This window comes from Triturus cristatus, chromosome 9 (genome assembly GCF_964204655.1).
Source record: "Triturus cristatus chromosome 9, aTriCri1.1, whole genome shotgun sequence".
Classification (NCBI taxonomy): Eukaryota; Metazoa; Chordata; class Amphibia; order Caudata; family Salamandridae; genus Triturus; species Triturus cristatus.
In genome coordinates, this window is record NC_140592.1 from 381,877,910 (window position 1) to 381,898,297 (window position 20,388).

Genomic DNA, 20,388 nt, shown 5'->3' on the forward strand with positions numbered 1-20,388 from the left:
CCCTAATGGAGCGGCCGCCACTGGGAAATTTGCTTCACTAAAACTAAACGTGTCTATATTACGCTCTAAACTGATCGGTGTTAGGTTAAAAAGGACCACGTTGTTGGCATACTTTAGGGTATGTATGTTACATGAAGCTATTTTGAGAGGAAAATTATTTATTTTTAAAAAGCAATCTGGTAAGAAACTTAAGAATAGGGAGAGCAGGCCCTTAGCCACGACATATTCATTCTGCAGCCTACACATAATAGGCGTTGGATGTAGAGGTGCTGGGGTGCTGAAGCGCTCTTGAAATAATAGTGCTGGAGTTCATAACGTGAACAACCAATAAAGATGCCTTTACATTTTGTTTTCATCTTGTCACATTTGCTATGCATTCAAAGATAGATGTCAAATGTAAGGCTTTGGCTTCTGGAAATTTCTGCTCATTCTTTTAACATGGAGACTGGTGTTTACATCTTTCTCAGGTTGCAACATTATAGGATTTTGTAAATGACACTCTTGCTGGGGTACAGGGAGTGGGTGGGGATGTTTGTTTCCTTTTTTTATATATAACACAAATACTTGTAAACAAACATTGTAGAAGTATTTCAAAATATATCAGCAGTTAGGAAAGCACAAATAAAACAAACTTTTTTGTAAATGAGTGATGGAAAGTACGATTTTAATAGGTTCAAAACAAATCAAGTGATGTAAAATGACTTTTGAAAAGAAAAAAAAAAAAAAAAAATGACTTTTGCAGAAACCCGATTTCTACACAGTTTGTGTTCTATACAGTTTTATCAGTAAAACTGTCATTGCCCATTTTGTGGCCATTTCAAAGGAATATGTGCTGTCTGTGAACGATAGGGAGCTACCACACCATGATTTAGTAATGTATTTGCAACAGTGTGTTCCAAAAGGCACCACCGTCTACATACCACACCCTTATTACATCCTTATTACACCCTTACTACACCCTTACTACTCCTGCTAAATGGATATAGCTCATTTGCTATACTTGTTTTTGTGTGATGCTTGTATTTTTCACAATCCCTATGATTTCTGTATTTTAAATTGATGGCAGCACCCTCACTCTGAAAACAGTTTGAACACCACTGTTGCATATTGTTGTTGGCAGACGGGGAGCTGGGCAGAAAAAAGAGAGTGGGCCGGACCCCAATGAGGCTTACAGAGGAATGGAGGCTTAGAGAGGAATGGGGTTCTTGCCACCACACCTCACTATAACATCGGCCCTAATCTGCAGTTAGTAAATAGGGTGGGAGGACCCCCTTGAACCCAGAAGAAGCACCAGCAGATTCAGAAAGTCTTGCATGGTCCCCTTCATCCGTTGGGACCCTACATATCCTAGTAGGGGGGGGGGGTGATTAACGTGCAGTAGCCTCACCTACTCAAACAGAAAGGAATACAATAACCAGAGCTGACAAAACATTAAGCAAACTGCACCCTGGGTTTGGGCTCTTTAATGAACCAGCAGAGGGCGACTTATTGGTGACTGTGAACGGCAGCTGCCCATGCCACTGTGACTGAGGGGTTTGGCTGATCCAGTAGGGGACTTCCCAGTAGGGGACTGAGCCCCGAAGTGGGACTGTTTAGCTCTTTTGACATTGTGGCAAACATGCACTGCTGTAAGAAATTGTGGTATTAGTTGTGCAGGATGTGAGGTTTGCACAAGCAATAGGTCCACAATTTCTCCTTACTCTGAGCTAAGCACCCCATTGTGGCATTTGACTCTTTTAAGGTAGCGAAGCAGAGCAGTCCAAGGCCTACTCAGGCAGGTGGCATGGGCTAGTAATCCTCATTCACTGGCACACACTGCTTTTTTTGGGGCGAGAAATAAAAGTACATTTATTACACACACATTACTACATACTACACATTAATTAACAAATATATAAATCAGGCAGACTGAAATACATTGGTAACACTCTGAAATCACATTTGACCCCTACTTGGTTGTGACCCCCAAAATCACAGTACCCCACCATCTATAACAGATAGAACATCACAATATAAGGAGGCATCCCATTAAATGAACTAGAATGAATGAATGAATGAATTCAAATTTATATCGCGCTACTAAGCCCAATGGGCGTCAAGGCGCCTAACCAAAAAGCTAGCTAAGTAAAGGGTGGAGGAGACTTACTGGTAGGCCTTAATAAAACACCAGGTCTTAAGGGCTTTTTTGAAAAGGTCCAAAGAAGGTTGGGACTTAATCTCCAAAGGGAGAGTATTCCATAGTAGCGGAGCAACGATGGAGAACGCTCTGCTGCCCCATCTGACCTTCTTGAAGCGGGGGACTACCAACTGATTATAATCTGAGGAGCGAAGAAGCCTACTGGGAATATAGCGGGTTAGCAAAGACCCAAGAGCATCTGAAGAACCAGCCAAGAGAGCTCTATAGGTAAGACAGAGGAGTTTGAATGAAATCCTATAGTAGATAGGAAGCCAATGTAGGCTCTTCCTGGCCATTGTGGCTGAAGATGCATTTGGAAGTGCCAAAACAAATCTGGCAGCCGCATTCTGCACGACCTGAAGACGCTGGACAAGGTACTTATTGGTCTCCGCATACAGTGCGTTACAGTAGTCTAATCTAGAGCCTACAAGAGCAATCACGGTCTGCTTACGCGCCTGGGGGGACAAATAATGAAGGATTCTTTTAAGAATCTTGATGACTCCCCAACAAGTGGCCACCATCCTGTTGACTTGAAGATTCATGGACAGCGAGGTGTCAAATATAATGCTGAGATTCCTGGCCGATTGGGAAGGAGTGGGGCAAGTTCCTAAAGATGTAGGCCACCACTCACTAGACCAAATGTCCTGGTCCTTACCAAAGACCAGGACCTCTGTTTTGTTGCCATTCAGTTTTAGGGAGTTTAGAATCATCCACTCCGCCACCATCTGCATACATGACCTAAAGCCGGACGCGGAAGTACTAACAGAGTGGGCCAGGGAAACCATAATTTGTGTGTCATCGGCGTATGACACCACCTGCATCCCCTGCGATCTTACTAGTCTAGCAAGGGGGGCCACATAGATGTTGAATAGAGTCGGACTTAAAGCCGACCCCTGGGGCACCCCACATTGCAAAGATTTAGCAGGGGAGAGGAACTCTCCAAGCATGACTCTTTGCTCTCTAAGATGTAAAAAAGAGTCAAGAAGACTCAAGGCCGGCCCTGCCACCCCTGCCTCCCTCAGACGAGATGTTAAGGTAGAGGGAGACAGGGTGTTGAACGCTGCAGTAAGATCCAATAAGACCAAAACAGTTGTCTGACCAAGATCCACCTTATGGCGAATGTTATTAACCACCATAGTAAGGGCAGATTCTGTACTATGAGATTTCCTGAAGCCATGCTGAGAGCTATCCAGGAACTCAGAGGAATCTAGGAAAGTGGATAGATGGACGTTCAGGTGAGATTCAAGCATCTTTGCTGGGGCCAGTAACAGGGATATAGGTCTAAAATTTTTAAGTGATCCAGGGTCAAGGGATGGTTTTTTAAGAAGGGGTTTCACTATTGCCTTTTTTCAGGCCAAGGGGAAAGTACCCTGGGCCATGGCCCCATTCATTACTTCCAACAGCGGAGGCAAGAGGATGTCCCTACAATCCTTTAGAACTTTCAGTGGACAGGGATCCAAGGGGGAGGCCGACTTAGTCCTGTCTATCAGGAGATTAAGCCCCTCCAGAGAGAGCGGCGGAAAGTGAGTGAGAGTCTTAGTTTGATCTCTCGTCCAAGATTCTGAGATCTTAGTATCAAGGGTAGAGTGATCGTCTAGCGTACTCCTCTGAGTTTCTAAGGCGAGGTAAATATCCGCAATTTTCTTGTGAAAGAAGTCCGAGATGTTATTACATAGCTCCTGTGAGCCCACAACTGGATCAGGTACCTGAAGAGAGCAAAGAGAGTCCACAATCTTAAACAACTCTTTAGACGAGGTAAGAGAAGTCATAAGATTCGAGAAGAACTCCTGCTTCTCTTTAATCACTCTAGCTTTATACTCCCGTACCAGCCGCTTATGATCCTCTCTGTCGGAGGTATCCCACGACTTGCGCCATCTTCTCTCCTTGCTTCTACAGGTTTGTCTTAAGAGTCTTAGAGGCTCCGTGAACCAAGTCGCTGAGGGTTTCCGCCGAGCCACATATCGCAGAGAGGCGGGGGCTAGCTCATCAACCGCTATAGTAATGGAGTTGGCAAGATCTTGAGCCGCCTCACCCGCATCTCGCGAAGACAAACTCAGAACCTCTTATAAAAGGAGCAAGGGCTTCATTAGTAATATTCCTGTAACTTCTTTTCGGACCTCTGTTAGTGGCAGCAAGGTTAAGAAGCTCTCCAGAAGGGGATGCAAATTCTAGGGGTACTGCCAAATGGTCCGACCAGACCAAAGGCAGGGGGGAACCAACTGAGAGTCTGGAGTCATTGGTGAACACCCCGTCCAGTATATGACCAGCCCGGTGAGTTGGGCTGTTTACCAGCTGAATAAACTCACAGGCTTCCATTGCGTCCATCAGCCGAGAGGTGTCTTTGGCCCCCAGATCATCCAAATGGAAGTTTAGATCCCCAAGAATGGTAATATGTGAACTAGTCTGTTGGCTTTGTCAAAGGGTCACCTCAAAAATATATAAGGCAAGCCTATTGGCTTTATCAAGGGTTCAGCACATTAGGAAGACCCATAATCCACATGTTATAAACAATCATGATCACTGTAATCCTTCACCTCGCTTAAACACAGTCAATATTGTCAATAACATTGCAGTGATTTGTCAAAAACAAGTACTAGCAGCATATTGTCAATGAAGAATTTAAAATAAACATAACCTGTCTTTCTTATACACCTTCAAGCCATAGAACCAACTCCTAAAGGTCGCAGCACTCCCAGCTGAAGAGCAAAAGATTCAGCCTTAGGAGTGCTTGAAATGCAAAGCAAAGTCTCCGCAGATTATGCATTTTATGACCTGGGAGACACAGGATTAAGTTTTTTATGAAGTTAGATGTGGGGCTGCTGCACTTCCTGAAGTACTTCTAAAGCGTGTTGGTTCTGCCCCTGTAATCCTGGGGCCACCACCGGAATGCCAAACGTAGGCAGATTAATTCACTCTGGGCATTCTGGGGTGCGCGCAGCCTGAGAGCCATGAAAATCTGATTAGTGCCCCCTGTTGTGGTACTTTTTGCTGTGTGGGGCTTCCTGCCATACGTCTTTTTAGTGACCCTTTTTTGGAAGAGCCCGGTCCCACCCTGGGAACACCAACATTATTTTTTTTACTGGGGCAGCAAGAGGAGCCCACTCCAGAACACACAGCCGGTCCCTTTGACCACTGGCACAGGAGCTGCCAGCTAGATTCTCCCTCTATGCAGGCAGGGCTCTTCTATATGGTGGCTGCCCCAGTTCCACCCCGATATGGGCATGGGGAGCAGAAGTGAGCCGACCACCATTTGAAGGGGGGGACTTTGTTGCAGGGGGGAAACTGCGCTCCCCCTCCAGCCTAAATTGGGCGTCTTGGAATGGGGTTGTAGGCCTCTTTCTCCTTTTGTGGAGTTTGGGCCCTTTTGTGGAGTAAGTTCCTTTTTCTGTCTTGGGGGCAGAAGAGTAATTAACTTGGACCAGAAGGGTGAAAAAAAGGTCTGGAATCTGATCCTGAGTTGAGCCAGAGAAATATGACAATTTCTGACGACCCTTAAGTTGTACATGTAGGTTCTAGGGACTTGTGTATTTAAAATTGGTGTACATGTTTCTCCCCAGTTTGATACCTTACTGGACTTTTGTAGGCTTAAGGGAAGAAAAACTGCACTTACAGGTACATTCCCCCTATGTGTGTAATACAGTGACACAGCAGATAAATCAGCAAACCCTACTGACTTTAAATATGAGTGCTTTCTAATATTATAAGTCCTATTCCAGGTCAACATCTAACCTTACAGTGAACCCTTTGCACCAGGCTACTTGTTCACAATTACCGGGCTGCACATGATAGTAGTCTCACACGTGCAGCCCACAATCGTGCACATGCTTGTTAAGAGGAACTTTTTACTGAGATCTTGGCATCCAGATTAGTGTCCTGCCCACCTTAATCAGTCCTGATCATGTCTGCTTTAAAAAACTTATGTAGACTAGAGATAAAACTTAACAAGTTGACCACCTGGTTAATGTTCTAACACATTGGTCTTGCACTCTAGAGACAGTAATTAAATTGTAAATATCAGCTATTGATGTCCAAAGTTCAAACACAGAATTCGATCTTCCCATATAGCAAATCGATAGTCGGTGCAAGTTGATTGTAGTCAAAGATTCCTTTTATTCTTTTATTCCTTGAAAAATTTCTTAACACTTCACGCTATGGACCAGCCTACCGACGCGTTTCGTCCCTCTTGGGACTTCTTCAGGGCTAAAATATATACAAACAAAAAAGACTATTTACAACATGAACAATATTTAAAAATGAAGCACCCATAATCAAATGAACCAGACAACATATTATGCACATGGTCACGTGTTACCAAAAGGAGAAGAACAAGGGAAGATATTTAGCTTGTAATTGTATATGTTCATACTGAAAACAAAGAACACCAATCAAACATTCTTAAAGGGAGGATACATTGATCTCAATTCTGATAGATTTAGGAGTACAAATTGATCTCAATTCTGATAGATTTAGGAGTACAAATAGTTACAATACACTCAGAGGCATTTTTGTTATTCTGTCATAGTAATACAAGAATTTTTTCGATTCTTAATAGTTCCATTTAAAGAGCAATAAACAAATCGTGATGAAGAAGCATATCATATCATCGCTTTTTTTATCACAACTTAAAATCACAAACTACTTGTTTATTCGAAGAAAGAGAAAAAGAACCCAGCATTAATCCAAAATATATCTGCAATATGTTAATAAATTAACAAAACATACCTTAATAAGAAATACACATAGAAAAAGTATTCCTATACATAGTAAGTGATCCAAGTACATCTGTGGAGAATAAGACAGAAATTAATACTATAGTAACGCATCTAATCATGTTTAACATTAGCACGCACTACATCAGTATTATATGGCGCCTATATGTACATATTTATAGGTTAGTTCATCTATATTGTCATAGTCCCAAACGCCACTATCGTTCGATATATAGAGAGAAGTGAAAATGTTGTTCCAATTTAGTGACAGCACAATGCAATGAATCTAATTGATACATAAGGCAGCCAAATGGCCGCACAGTTTTAGCCTGAGGAACAAGCACAGATCATTATGGGTTTGAAGTTTGGTAAAGTTAATTAGCGAAAATACCCCAGCAGCGCCACAATTTAATGTTTGGGACAATTCTAATGCATGCTAATTGCATACAAGTCAAAGAGTATGCTCTTTAAGAAGCCAACATATCGCACAAGCAAATTTATATAATGCACGCGTCATCTTAAAGTGTTTGCAGACTAGATGAAAGAATAATTATTAACGGCTAGCTGGACACATGGCATCACGAGGTTATGACTAAGTCACAGTTTCAGAAACCACAAAGCCGAATGATGTCGCAGCTTCATAATGAAAACAATTATATTGCACACTGATTGTAAAAAAACTAAGAGGTGTGTACTTTGATCAATAAGTATTTCACACAAACAAGATGCATATGGAACGCGCCATCTTGGAATGTAACAAAATAGATGCAAGGAGGTATGTTAGCCACTTAGGCGCCTGATTAATGTTGCCTATCTTGGAAATAAGATCCTGTTCTAACATAGGTTGGGTGCTGAGAAAGCATGTGACGGTATACTGGTCCTTTATGGAGGTGACACAATTGTCCATTAACTTAGGGGATAACTTTGTAAAGGGCCCAGATTGACATGGTTCAAAGTTTTCCTAATTTCTCGGCAAGATTGACATCTGACTTTTTTTTTTTTTTTTGGGGGGGCGATCGATTGCACGCCAGACCTAGCTCATACATGAGCCACACATCAAGGGATCACTTTGGGAAAGCTACCACTTTAAGAATACCATGTCTGTCAGCAGCATATTGGTGGCGGTGGCAGTGGCAGACCCACTCTCTTCTTTAGCAGGCCAACTAGTAGAACTTTGTCAGTCTCAGACTATCTCAGAAGTAAGATCAATGATTCTAATTCAGAAGAAACTCAATCTGGCACCTAACTAGAGACCGGAGCAGCGCTCATGCCAGTTCAATGTAGCCATGCTGCAGTATAGTACCTGGATATATCCCTAGCACCTAAATCTCAAGACACATTCAAACTCTTTCAATCATTCATTCTCACAGGGTTTCATGAGTGGGAAACGGACGGGATCAAAATGACCATTCTACCAAAAGATGTATTCCTGTTCCAAAAGTTTAACTCAAAAAAATACTAAAAGACGTGTACCAATTATGTCTGGGAAAGGAAAAAAGGTAGGACCGCACTACAACAGAGAAGGCAGGTTAGGCATTTCAGCTTTTTTCTGTGTGTTCCTAATACTGTTTAGATTTGGTTACGGAGGACAAAAAAAGTATAATGTCTTATAGACCACACAATCTGAAAGACCTTAAAGAAAGTGTCACCATTGGTCAGGCCAACAGTCAGTTTTGAACTATGCAGAAATTAGTCTGGTTCAAATTTGCCTCATATCCTCATTTACCTCACTCTTGCGAAATGGCTTGCACCCCCAGGCTCAATAGGACTTAAACAGAGTGGCTCAAAATCACTGAAATGAGGTGAGTGGTGCAAAAAAGTGACTTGTTCCACAAGGGGGTAACTAAATACTTCCAGATCAGAGGCGTTTGTCTTACTTTCAGCTGCATCACTGGGCTTGCACAGCAGAGCATCAGCTCCACACAACAGCTACATCCCATAAGAACACTAGGTGGAGGGGTTGCAGAGGCTTAAACTATATCGCACACGTTCTGCGGACATGCCTACATTTAAGTTTTGGGGAAAAAGCACCAGAGACGGGAGTAAGGGGGTAAAATAAACCACTGAGATGGCCTCCTGTGAAACACATGCATCATTCTCTTAGGACGTTTGTCATTTAAGGTTTACACTCTAATCTACTATCTTGAGGAAGATGCTTTTGGAATCAAAAAGCCTTGTAATTCTACGGCATAAAAATATTACATTGTGTGACAAAGGATATGGACTATCCTTGGAATGGAAAATTGGCATACAAAGAGCACAAAAACGAGGAGCTGAAAAACGGAGTCCAGTATTTCAGTATCTGATAGTATCTAGATGTCTCTAGCTGCAGATTCCATACCTTTGAATTTCCCAGGAGTCGGACTGGATCCAGAAGATTTTTGTGTGAGCAGGACCCCTGTGAGCCACTAGGTGGTGTCGGTCAGCTCTGCATCTGAAGTGAATTACGCATCACCTATATAGGCACCACCTTGGCGCGCTGAAGTCGGTTCTTTTCTTTCTGGCCCAGTTGGCACTAATCCAGAGAAAGAGCTACCCCTCCTTCGTTTTTTGGCAGAATGTTTGAAATGCTTTGTCAAGTTCTCTTTTAAGGAATTCTTCCTCCTGGTTGTGTCGAGGGATGTATTTGAGAAAGACAGGGTTTAAACTGTGTGGTGGCTGTCATTGCACCATGTTGGTTATGGATGCACACCTCGTGTGTCTGTGTCTCGAGCACAACCATGACTCCAAGTCGAACTCCGGCTGCTGGGCCATGGAACCGAAGGCTTTGAGGGAGCAGACCCTGAAACTGCTAGCGGCCCAACAGGCAACACAGCAGAAATCTTGGTCCCACTCGAGGTGCCCCACATAGTCTTCCTTCCATTCCAGGTCATCTGGACATTTGGAGAAACAGCAGAAGTCAAAGCATTCTTCGACTTCTCGTCTGTCGGCTGTTGAGACGAAGTAGCATAGATGTTTGAGGTACGTTTCTTAGGAAACATTGCCAGGGTCTACACTGAGCCTCCCAGCTTTTCCAGGAGTGGAAGTGACCCCTGCTCAAGTAAAAAAAATGTACAATGCCATGCGCCACGTATTTGTGCCGACCAACCCCTCGGCACACCTTCAGGCCCGCAAGGTCAGAGGGGGTCCCATCTGGTTCCACGCTGGCGGCTTCGGCCTTGGCTCCGATGGGCCTTCATGGATCTGGACAAGGATCCCGACCAGGTTCCAGCCCAACGCCGATAGCGCCAGCCCCATTTTCATCCATGAATCAGACACGGAGCCAGAGCGGAGTCAACCGACACCGATTCTGGTGCCAAGAGGATCCACATGTCCTAGGTCGGTGCCTGAGCCCTATTCTGAAGGGTTGAGCCTAGGGGGAAAACGGGAGGGGTAACTGGACCCTTTAGAATACCAGGTAGAAGGCCAGGATGGTATGGACTGGTGCGAGGAACTCAGGGATGCCAGTGGCCTGGACATATCCCCAGATACTGGTATGCTTTCTCTTCCTACCATGGCCACAGAAGAAGTAGCATCATATTCTATTGTGGCAGCTGAGGTCCTGGATCTTGAGTTGTCCTTGGTGGCAGTCAAGACCAATCTTGATGGAAGTGCTACAACCGGGAGCTTCCCCTTCCGAGCCCCTGCTCCCTATTAATGAAGCACTAACCGATATCCTGCTAGGAACCTAGTCCCAGCCCAGCATGGGCTCCTGTGAACAGGGCAATTGCCCGCCACCACTGACACACACCTGGGGACCCGAACTACCTCACCCAACACCCCACCCCTGAGAGCTTGGTGGTCCAAGCCACTGCATCACATGGCGTGTTTCCTGCTGCACCCCCAGACAGGGAATCCAAGAGGCCAGATAGGTTGGGGAATACGTTTTCTTCCACCAGCTTTGCATTGCGGTCAGTGAACACCGCATGCTTATTGAACCACTACTCCCACACTCTATGGGACATGGTTGCACAAGTGCTGCCACAAGTCCTGGAGGAGGCCCGGGCCGTTGTCTCCCAAGTAGTCAAGGACAGGAGATAGGCAGCGAAATTATTCACCATTAGGTATGGTTTGGACACGACCGCCCCGCCTCATCCCCAGTCTGCCTATTGCCCTTTTTGTGGCTGCTGAAGGTGCTTTTAACCGCACCAACTATATTCCAGCCACCACCCCACGCAAGCTTCCCAGACTGTGCGAAGGGAGAGAATGTGGTGCATACTGACCCCGTGGGTGAGGTAGCCAGAGGTCTGCCACAACCACCAAACTCCTTGCAGCCATAGCCTCTAAGCCCTCCTAATCTTGCCATGCAAGATCATGGGTTTCCAGTTGGTGGCAGAATCAGCTATCATCTCCACCACTAGTAGTCCATAAAATCGGACAGGTGGATTTTAAATATTATTCGGAGGGGCTACTCCTTTCCCTTCGAATTCTCCCCTCTCCCTTTGCCTCCATCTCAAGGCTGGTTGATGGAGGATCATTTGTCCTTGCATCCGCAAGGAAGTCACAGCTCTCTTGGCCAAGGGTGCCATAGAGAGGGTTCCAGTGTCAGAAGTAGGCAGTGGTTGCTATTACAGCCACTTTCTGATTCCCCAAAAAGAACAAAGGGCTTCGCCTTATCCTGGATCTGAAACTCCTCAACCTCTTCCTCAAAAACGAGAAGTTAAAGATGCTCACAATGGCTCAGGTTTTGTCTGCCCTGGACCCAGGAGACTGGATGGTTGTGTTGGACTTGCAGGATGCCTATTTTCATATCCCATTCCAGCCTGCCCATCAGCGTTATCTGCGGATTATGGTAGGCCAAAAGCACTTTCAATTCATCCTGCTCCCTTTTGGCCTTACCAGCACCCCTTTGGTATTAATCAATGTGATGACGGTGGTTGCAGATCATCTGTGAAGGTTAGGGGTACCAGTCTTCCCCTATCTCGATGACTTGCAGCTGAAGGCAGGCTCGCCCCAGGTTGCTATCTCCTACCTCTAGATTACTGTGAACCTCCTGCTCTCGCTGGGGTTCACTACCAATGTGCAGAAGTCACACCTTACTCCCTCTCAGATGCTCCCTTTCATCAGAGCTATTCTGGACACAGTGCAGTTTAGACTTACCATCCAGAGCAGTGAGTCTTAGTCTATAATACCAATGTTTCCGCCTCTGTCTTGGATTTTGGTGAGAATGACTTCGAGGCTGTTGGGCCTCATGGCCTCCTGCAGCCTGCTGGTCACACATGCCAGATGGCGCATGCGCGCTCTGCAGTGGGACCTGAAGTTTTAGTGGGCACAGTATCTGGGGAATCTCTCACACATGGTCCAGATCTTTGGCGGGAACTACAAAAGACCCGCAATGGTGGCTAATTAACTTCGATTGGGTCAGAGGCAGACCTCTCTCCCTTCCTCAACCACATCTCACCATAGTAATAGATGCATAACTTCTAGGATGGAGTGAACATCTGGGAGAGGTGGAGATCAGAGGACTGGTCTCCGACGGAATCTGGACTCCATATAAACATGCTGGAGTTCCAAGCAATCTGACTTGCATTGAAATCCTTTCAACCCTCCATCAAGGGAAGGCTGGCGTAGGTGTTCGCAGACAACACCACCGCCATGTGATACTGCAACAAACTGGGTGGGTTCATGGACCCTGTGTCAAGACGCCCTGCATCTCTGGAAATGGGTGGAACAGCAGGGCATATCCCTGGTGGTTCAACATCTGGCAGGTTCACTGAACGCCAGGGTGGATGCAGGGTCGGCCTTAGGCATGTGCAAGCTGTGCACCTGCACAGGGCCGCCAAACCCCAGGGGCCACCACGAGGAATCTGATACAATACATATTCGTGGCGGCCCCTGGCAGGGATTTGGCGGCCTCCGGCTTCCAGGAGGTTGCCCCCCAACCTCCTGGAATCCGGAGGCCGCCAAATCCCTCCCAGGGGCCGCCACGAATATGTATTGTATCCAATTCCTCGTGGCGGCCCCTGGGGTTTGGCGGCCCTGTGCAGGTGCACAGCTTGCACATGCCTAAGGCCGCCCCTGGTTAAGCCCTTTCGTTGGTGCAAAAAGTGCCCCCACCGCTGTATTCTCTGAGCGAGAGCATAGGGTACACCCACACCTGTCTCCTGCTGTGGCTGGAACCAACCTATAGACCCGGTACTCGGAAATAAGTAGGGAGAAGAAGAGCATGCACAGGGCTTTAAGTTGGGCGAATCCTGCCGGTGGCGGTACACCACACTCCCAGTAAATGAAAAGGCCCCCCCCCCCCTCCGGATCCATTAATCATGCCATTAACTTTACAAGAAAAACACTGATTTCTGACATTGTGTGCAAGAACCTTTAAGCTGATCCCAGTCAGTGACTCAGTCCCTGTTAAAGTTTGTTCGCTTTATGCAATGGTGAACTATGTGTGCACCTCCATTTCCTAAGAATATTTTCATATCTCAGATGGGTTTCAGTGATGTTGTTTTTCATGCAATGTACGAATCTTGCATAACCGCACTGCAAGCCCAGTCACCTCAAGATGTCTGAATGAGTTCAGGGTGTGGGTGATCGTTCATGACTGGGCATGATTGAGAACTGCAGCTGAGGCTGAAAGCAGTTCGGCATTCTGACAGGGTCTCGCATCAAGGTGTTCTTACTAAATGCTCATCCAATCCTTGGCCTCTCTGCTGGGCGCAGAGAACAGCGATTCTAAGAGAAAGTGCATGGGGGTATTCAGCTGTCAAAATAGGGACAGTGCCAATGAAAACGAAAATGCAGGGTGTGTGAGAGGGGATGTTGATGTGGAGGATTTGAAAGGAAGTATGTGTAGGAGAGAGTGAAAGAGAGTGGTGCAGATGACTTGAAATATGTAGATGGGGAGACTTCAGAAATATGAACGCAGCAAAGGGTGTAAGTGAATAACCGAGATGGAGCCTGCAGCAGGAAGTGATGTGACAGGAAGAAAGTGAGTTACCCCTTCATGTACATTGGATAAAAATCAGTGCTAACAAGCATTGGTACAGCTAATGGGTCTGGCCTGTTTTAGGTGTTTGTGTTAGCTGCTGTATGATGTTTTTAGAAGCACTACCAGAAAACGCACATAAAGGCGCCGGAATACTTGTTAGGTGGCATGCAGCGTTTAGTTCACATTTAGGCCTCAACCATATTTGCATGGGCCATGCGTTTTGCAAAGGTTTCCTAGTTACGCCTAAATGGCAATGCCACTTTTGGAGACCCCACCATCTTTTCCATCCCACTTACAGCACTGACATGGGAGAGGTGGTCCCACAGAGGAAGCTTGTATGTTTTTTGGAGAGAGGCAAGGCTGGGAGAAGGAACGGGTTTGAAAGCCATAGGAGTACCACAGGTTAGTGATACAATACAAGCGACGATTATTCAGCACTCCATCTTCCCTCCTTCCTCTCACATGCCACCTTTTCTGTTGCTTCACTTTCCTTTTTCTTCTTCCCGCTTCCTTCTCCACTGCTGCACACTCACCCAGGACCATTGGAATGATGCGATGCTGCAGTTATGGTGTTTTTCTCATAATTGGTATTTTGCCACATATTTCATTAAAGGCCAGTGGAGGTTTTATTAAAACACCTTCCTGAGCTCCACCACGCCCGGACCCCCTCTTCCGGGGCCCCCTACCTACGCTCCCTGCACAGGGCCACCATGAGCCTAGAGCCGCCCCTGGTGGATGAACTTAGCTATCAAAGCTTAGTGGATCACGAATGGCGTTGACATCCAGAGGTGGCGCAAGGTCTCTTTCAGCAGTGGGGAGAGCCTTGGTTAGATTTGTTTACCTCTATTGAGAATACGCAATGTCAGCAGTTTTGCGCATTGGAGTTTCCAAGGTAGCTCTTGTACTGAGACTCTTTTAGTCTCGAGGGGAGCTCAGGCCTCCTCTACGCCTTTCCATCCATACCACTCCTGCCCTTAGTTCTCAAGAAGATAAGGAACGGCGGGGCCCAAGTCATACTTGTGGTTCTAGACTGGGCATGGAGAATCTGGCATCTGGAGCTTCTCGGCATGAGTATCAATCAATCAATCAATCAATCAAGAAATTTGTATAGCGCGCTACTCACCCGGAGGGTCTCAAGGCGCTGGGGGGGGGGGATGGGGGTCCGCTACTGCTCGAACAGCCAGGTCTTGAGTTGCTTCCTGAAGGAGAGGTGGTCTTGGGTGAGTCGGAGGTGAATGGGGAGGGGATTCCAGGTCTTGGCTACCAGGTAGGAGAAGGATCTTCCTCCCATGGTGGCTCTTCGGATGCGTGGGACGGTGGCGAGGGCGTGGTTGGTCGATCATAGTTGGCGGGTGGGAGTGTAGAAGGTCAGGCGGTTGTTGAGGTACCTGGGGCCTAGGTCATGGAGGGCTTTGTGTGCGTGGGTGAGGAGGCGGAACGTGATTCTTTTGCTGACGGGGAGCCAGTGCAGGTCTCTCAGGTGTCCGGAGATGTGGCTGTGGCGGGGGGTGTCCAGGATGAGTCGTGCGGAGGTGTTCTGGATGCGTTGGAGTCTTTTCTGCAGTTTGGCTGTGGTTCCGGTGTAGAGGTTGTTTCCGTAGTCTAGTCGGCTGGTGACAAGTGCCTGGGTGACCGTCTTCCTGGTTTCGGTGGGGATCCATCTGAAGATCTTTCAGAGCATGCGTAGGATGTTGAAGCATGAAGACGAGACGGCGTTGACTTGTCTGGTCATCGACGGGGAGGAGTCCAGGATGAAGCCCAGGTTGCGCGCGAGGTCCGTTGGTTTGGGTGCGCTGCCTAGGGCCGGGGGCCACCAGGAGTCGTCCCACGCTGATGGTGTTGATCCAAGGATGAGGACTTCCGTCTTGTCTGAGTTTAGTTTCAGGCGGCTGTTCTTCATCCATTCGGCTACTTCTTTCATCCCTTCGTGAAGGTTAGTTTTGGCGGTGGCGGGGTCGTTGGTGAGGGAGAGTATCAGCTGGGTGTCGTCGGCGTAGGAGATGTTGAGGCTGTGTTGGCGTGCGATGGCTGCGAGGGGGCTCATGTACACATTGAAGAGGGTGGGGCTGAGTGATGAACCTTGTGGTATGCCGCAGATGACTTCGGTTGCCTCCGATCTGAACGGGGGGAGGCGGACTCTCTGGGTTCTTCCGGCGAGGAACGAGATGATCCACTCCAGTGCCTTTTCTTGGATTCCGACGTTGCTGAGGCGTTGAACCACGGTGCGGTGGCAGACAGTATCGAACGCTGTGGAGAGGTCCAGGATGATGAGGGCCGCTGTTTCCCCGTTGTCGAGCAGGGTTCGGATGTCGTCCTTGGCTGCGATGAGGGTGGTCTCGGTGCTATGATTGGCTCGGAAGCCGGACTGTGAGTGATCGAGGGATCTGTTCGTCTCGAGGAAGGTGGCCAGCTGTCTGTTGACGGTCTTCTCGATGACTTTGGCAGGAAACGGGAGCAGCGAGATGGGGCGGTAGTTCTTGAGGTCGGTGGGGTCTGCTGATGGTTTCTTTAGGAGGGCGCTGAGTTCGGCGTGCTTCCACCACAACCTGTCAACTCTGCGCCTTCTTGCATGGAGATTAGGCTGCGACAGTTGACAGCTTTCGACCTTCCTCTTGAAGTCTTTTATTGTGGAAGCCAGGCGTCCTTCCACCAAAATGGTAATACCCTCTCCCCGGAAGGTGAGTGAGCTGCAGGATTTATCATTCAAGCCTACTTTTCAGTCAGTTTCCAGACAAAATGGAGCGTCGCACTAGGGCCTCTTTTTTGTCGAAAGTGGTGACATTCCACATGGGCCAGTCTGTCATCTTGCCCAATTTCTACGCTCCTCCACATCCCTCAAAAGAAGAGGAGCGTCTCTGGCGATGGTATTGCTTGGGTATCTATCCAAAGGTAAGGAATCTGCATCCAGATGTCTTTCAGATGAGCAATTTACTTTCCTTTGGTAACTCATTTTCTAGTAGAGACAGTATCAAGCCGCAGATTCCTTATCGACCCATTCATCCTCCGCACTCTGCGGACAGATTTCTAGGATTAGGGTTAATTCCTTTCAGGGCCCTAGTTTGGACACACCAGTGTCAGTGCACTTCATGGCTCTGCCCTCCTGGCGTGGGAAGTAACTGACATCAGTGCACCGAGGTGGTGCCTATATAGGTGATGCGGACATCACTTGTAGCATGGACGCAGCTGCATGGAGCTGATCCATGCCACCTGTCGACACACAGGGGTACTGCTCATGCAAAAATCTTTTGGATCCAGTCTGATACCTGGGAATTTCAAAGGTGAGTAGTCTGTAGCTAGATATTGTCTCAACCAGATAATGCATTATTGAAGGTAGGTAACATGTTTGTTTCGCACAGCGCCTCAGAACTATGATCTGCCCAGAGACATCACGAGCGGCTACTTAAAGTTTTATTAGAGGAGGCAGGGTTGAAATGAAGGAGCAGCACGGAGACCGTGAAACCCTAAACCATCTACCTGCGAGGTGTGCATAAGGAGGTGGAAACTAATTACGAAGAGGGAAAGATTGTTGAGGAGAGGTTTGGTTAAGTGTTATATTAAAAAATGTTTTTATTATGCTGGCATCCTTGAACACATGTTAATCCTCCCTAAATGCTGAGAATTATTTGCTTCCTGTTAAAAATATATCAAAAGAAATTGAACTAAAATGGTTTGAGGTTCAGAATTATTTGAAATATATACTTACCTTTGCCAGTCCCTATAGAAACCGTGTGCCGTTAGACAAATAAAAAGGTTCCTACAATAGATGTAAAACCATTGTCCTACTTTTTGCTGTTCAATTTTGCATCTAAGCTACCTCTCTCTTACGAATCTAAAGACCATTTGCGCACTGTACGCTGCCTTTTCGGCGGCATGTTGAATAAACTGACTTGCATTGATATCCATTCTCTGCTTTCAACATTATGGCGACAGTTAGCCCACACTTCACTGCTTTACAACACAGACTTTGGGTGTGACCTACAGTAAGCTGCCTTTGAACCATCATGCTTCATGACTGGACACGTGGTTAGTCCTTGTGCTGTGTTGCGGTGCACAAAGCAGGACACATGCAAAGTTGGATTCTAGCGCGGGACTCCTCCAGCGTAGCCCCACCCGTTTATATAGGAGGTCTGTCATGGGCACCGCTCGGCTCAAGTCCTCCTGATGGTTGTATGATAGAAGCACGTATGGTTAAACCCATTGTGCCTCTCCACGCAGCCCAAACTACGAATGTGTCTTAACCACGCATTCCTCTACCACGCATGCCGTTACCACAAAGTTTTGTGGTATAGGCATGAATGGTAAAGGGGTATGTGTGGCTAAGATCGCCACTGCCCACACACCCTCACGCTGTCCCTTAAACTATACCAACCCCTTCCACTGCCCTTAAACTTACCCCGACCCCCCCCACCCTAAAAATGACCCCATCTACCCATTTCCCTCCCACTGCCCTAAGGCCTAAAACCCTGCCTGTTTACATACACTACCCGACCCCCCGCCTCCCCACGCTGTCCCTTCAACTACCCCAACGTCTTCCACTGCCCTAAAACCTACCCCGACCCCCGCCCTAAAAACTACCCCATCTACCCAGCCCCTTCCACTGCCCAAGCACCTACCCCGACCCCTCCCAGCCCTAAAAACGACCCCCCCACCCACCTCACTGCGGTATCTCCCTGCTTACGTATTCCAGCAGCTAGACCGCGCACTGCCTTAACCACGCAAATGCGTGGTTACGGCATATGCGTGGTCGAGCTTGCGTAGTCTGAACACACGTGGTTCAGAAGGCGGTGTTACAACTTTTTCCCCCGCCTGATGCGTAATTGATACTGTATATGACGTTGTCTCATACTATGTATAGCACATTGTGACACAATGTATGGCACAATGCTTGACACACTGCAGCATGGCATAATGATTTATGGGTAACCAAACGTTGTCATTCACTATTTAGAAATAGCTCGCAATTGCCAATGCTTGTTGTTATTGAAATGGTTGAACACAGGGCTTTAAGTGGGTCGGGTCTCACCGGTGCTGAGCACCGGCAGTTTTTTAAAGGAGGCCTCGAAACGGGTCTCTATCGGGCTCTGTTTTGTGCCCTGACAGAGGTGGTCCGTTTTTTCCAGACTGCAGTGACAGCAGGTACATCATGTGTGCGTGCTCACACTGCTCACTTCTCACAAGTGGAGAAGTTACGACATGACCTCATGCCAGGTGAGCGTTGTAGGGGAAGGGGAAACCTTTAAAGAGTCATTTTCTCTCTGGATTTCCCTTCTCTTCTTGAAACTCAGGAGCAGCGACACTGTCATGATGTCACTAGGGCTTTAAGTGGAAGCTTTTTCAATATTCTCTACAAGCCATAGTTGCTGCTTATGTTATCCAACTAACAACCATTCACAAGGCCAATAGTCCTGACTTGTAGGTATGATATTTATGTCATATATCTGGATGCAATGACAGAAAAAGGAAAATACAAGTCGGGAGGAACACTATACTAAGCAAAGATTTTTAGCATACGTGTTTTAAGCCACGCCCCTAATTGCATTGGCCACGCCCCTGTGAGACCGCGCAGTTTTTTTATCACGCTTAAAGCCCTGGTTGAACACCATGTGGAACTCGTGCCAACAAGCTAATCAAGAAACGTGCAGTGTCACCATTAGAAACGTTGGGCTCCCCATTTGTCTAAACAGCAATGCGCCTTCATGTACAGTATCTCAAGCCTCGATTAAACACGTGCCATCTAATTTGGTTTGGACCTTTCAACATGCGGCTCCCTGTCACAGACACTTTCGCATTTGGCTCTATTTAAGCCGTGCTGTGCTTCTAGTTATCGCTGGGATTCGTTGTTCCTGACTTGTACTTACCTGACTTCCGCCAAGTTCTCAGAGGTTGGTTTCCTGGCAGCGGTGCCTTCCGGACCTTCTGGCCCCCTGCAGGCCAGCTTCCACAGCGTTCTTCTGCATCTCTGGCATCCCCCATAGTTCATGGAAAAGAAGAGCATAACAGGAAGATGAAATATTTTCTGTTTTTTCTCCGCACTTCTGAAATCTACAAAAGACAAGGTAAATAACAAGTGTAGGCAGCGCATGGACACAAAAGCTATCTTTTAAGCAACAGCACCACCTTCAGAAAAGAAGCGGCATACAGGCATATCATTGCTTAAGAGCAGTTAATAAAACTATTTAAAGGACGCTGTGCAGCTCATTATTGTTTATTAGAGAAAGGCTTGTTTCTCTTAATAGAGACTAACACTGCCAAGGAATTCTCCTCGTATGAATCATCACGGAAGCAATATGTAATACTAACTTTGCATGTTTATAAGTTGAAAGTTCTATGTACACAGTAAGCATTTAATACAAGCAGGAAAACAGTTATTATCTAGCCAGCGACTATTTTATTCTTAGGAGCAGAAAGCAGTCCAAAGAGAGACATCTCTGTATAAGAGTCAACTCGGGGTTTTAATGTATTTAATGCTTTTCTTCATAGTGACTGTATATGAATATTTCTTAACATTGCAGTAAGTTGGGAGGAGCCTAGCGCGCAACCAAGATGGCCGCGTAGGCTTACGGCTCTCGAGGGCCCCCGCAACCTCCCACGTCTAT

The 20,388-nt window shown here is 46.8% G+C and overlaps 1 protein-coding gene and 1 long non-coding RNA gene across 3 annotated transcripts in view; one reads left to right on the forward strand and one right to left on the reverse strand.

The window, feature by feature from the left end:
- The window catches only part of LOC146798001 (uncharacterized), a 423,068-nt gene that overhangs the window by 333,012 nt on the left and 69,668 nt on the right, over positions 1 to 20,388 (forward strand). The gene's annotated exons all lie outside the window — the stretch shown is intronic.
- Positions 6,175 to 19,762, reverse strand: LOC146798002 (uncharacterized). Its single transcript, XR_014968583.1, has 3 exons — positions 19,651 to 19,762; positions 6,899 to 6,958; positions 6,175 to 6,376 (listed from the first exon to the last, which is right to left on the reverse strand). It is a non-coding gene; the product is annotated as an uncharacterized LOC146798002 (long non-coding RNA).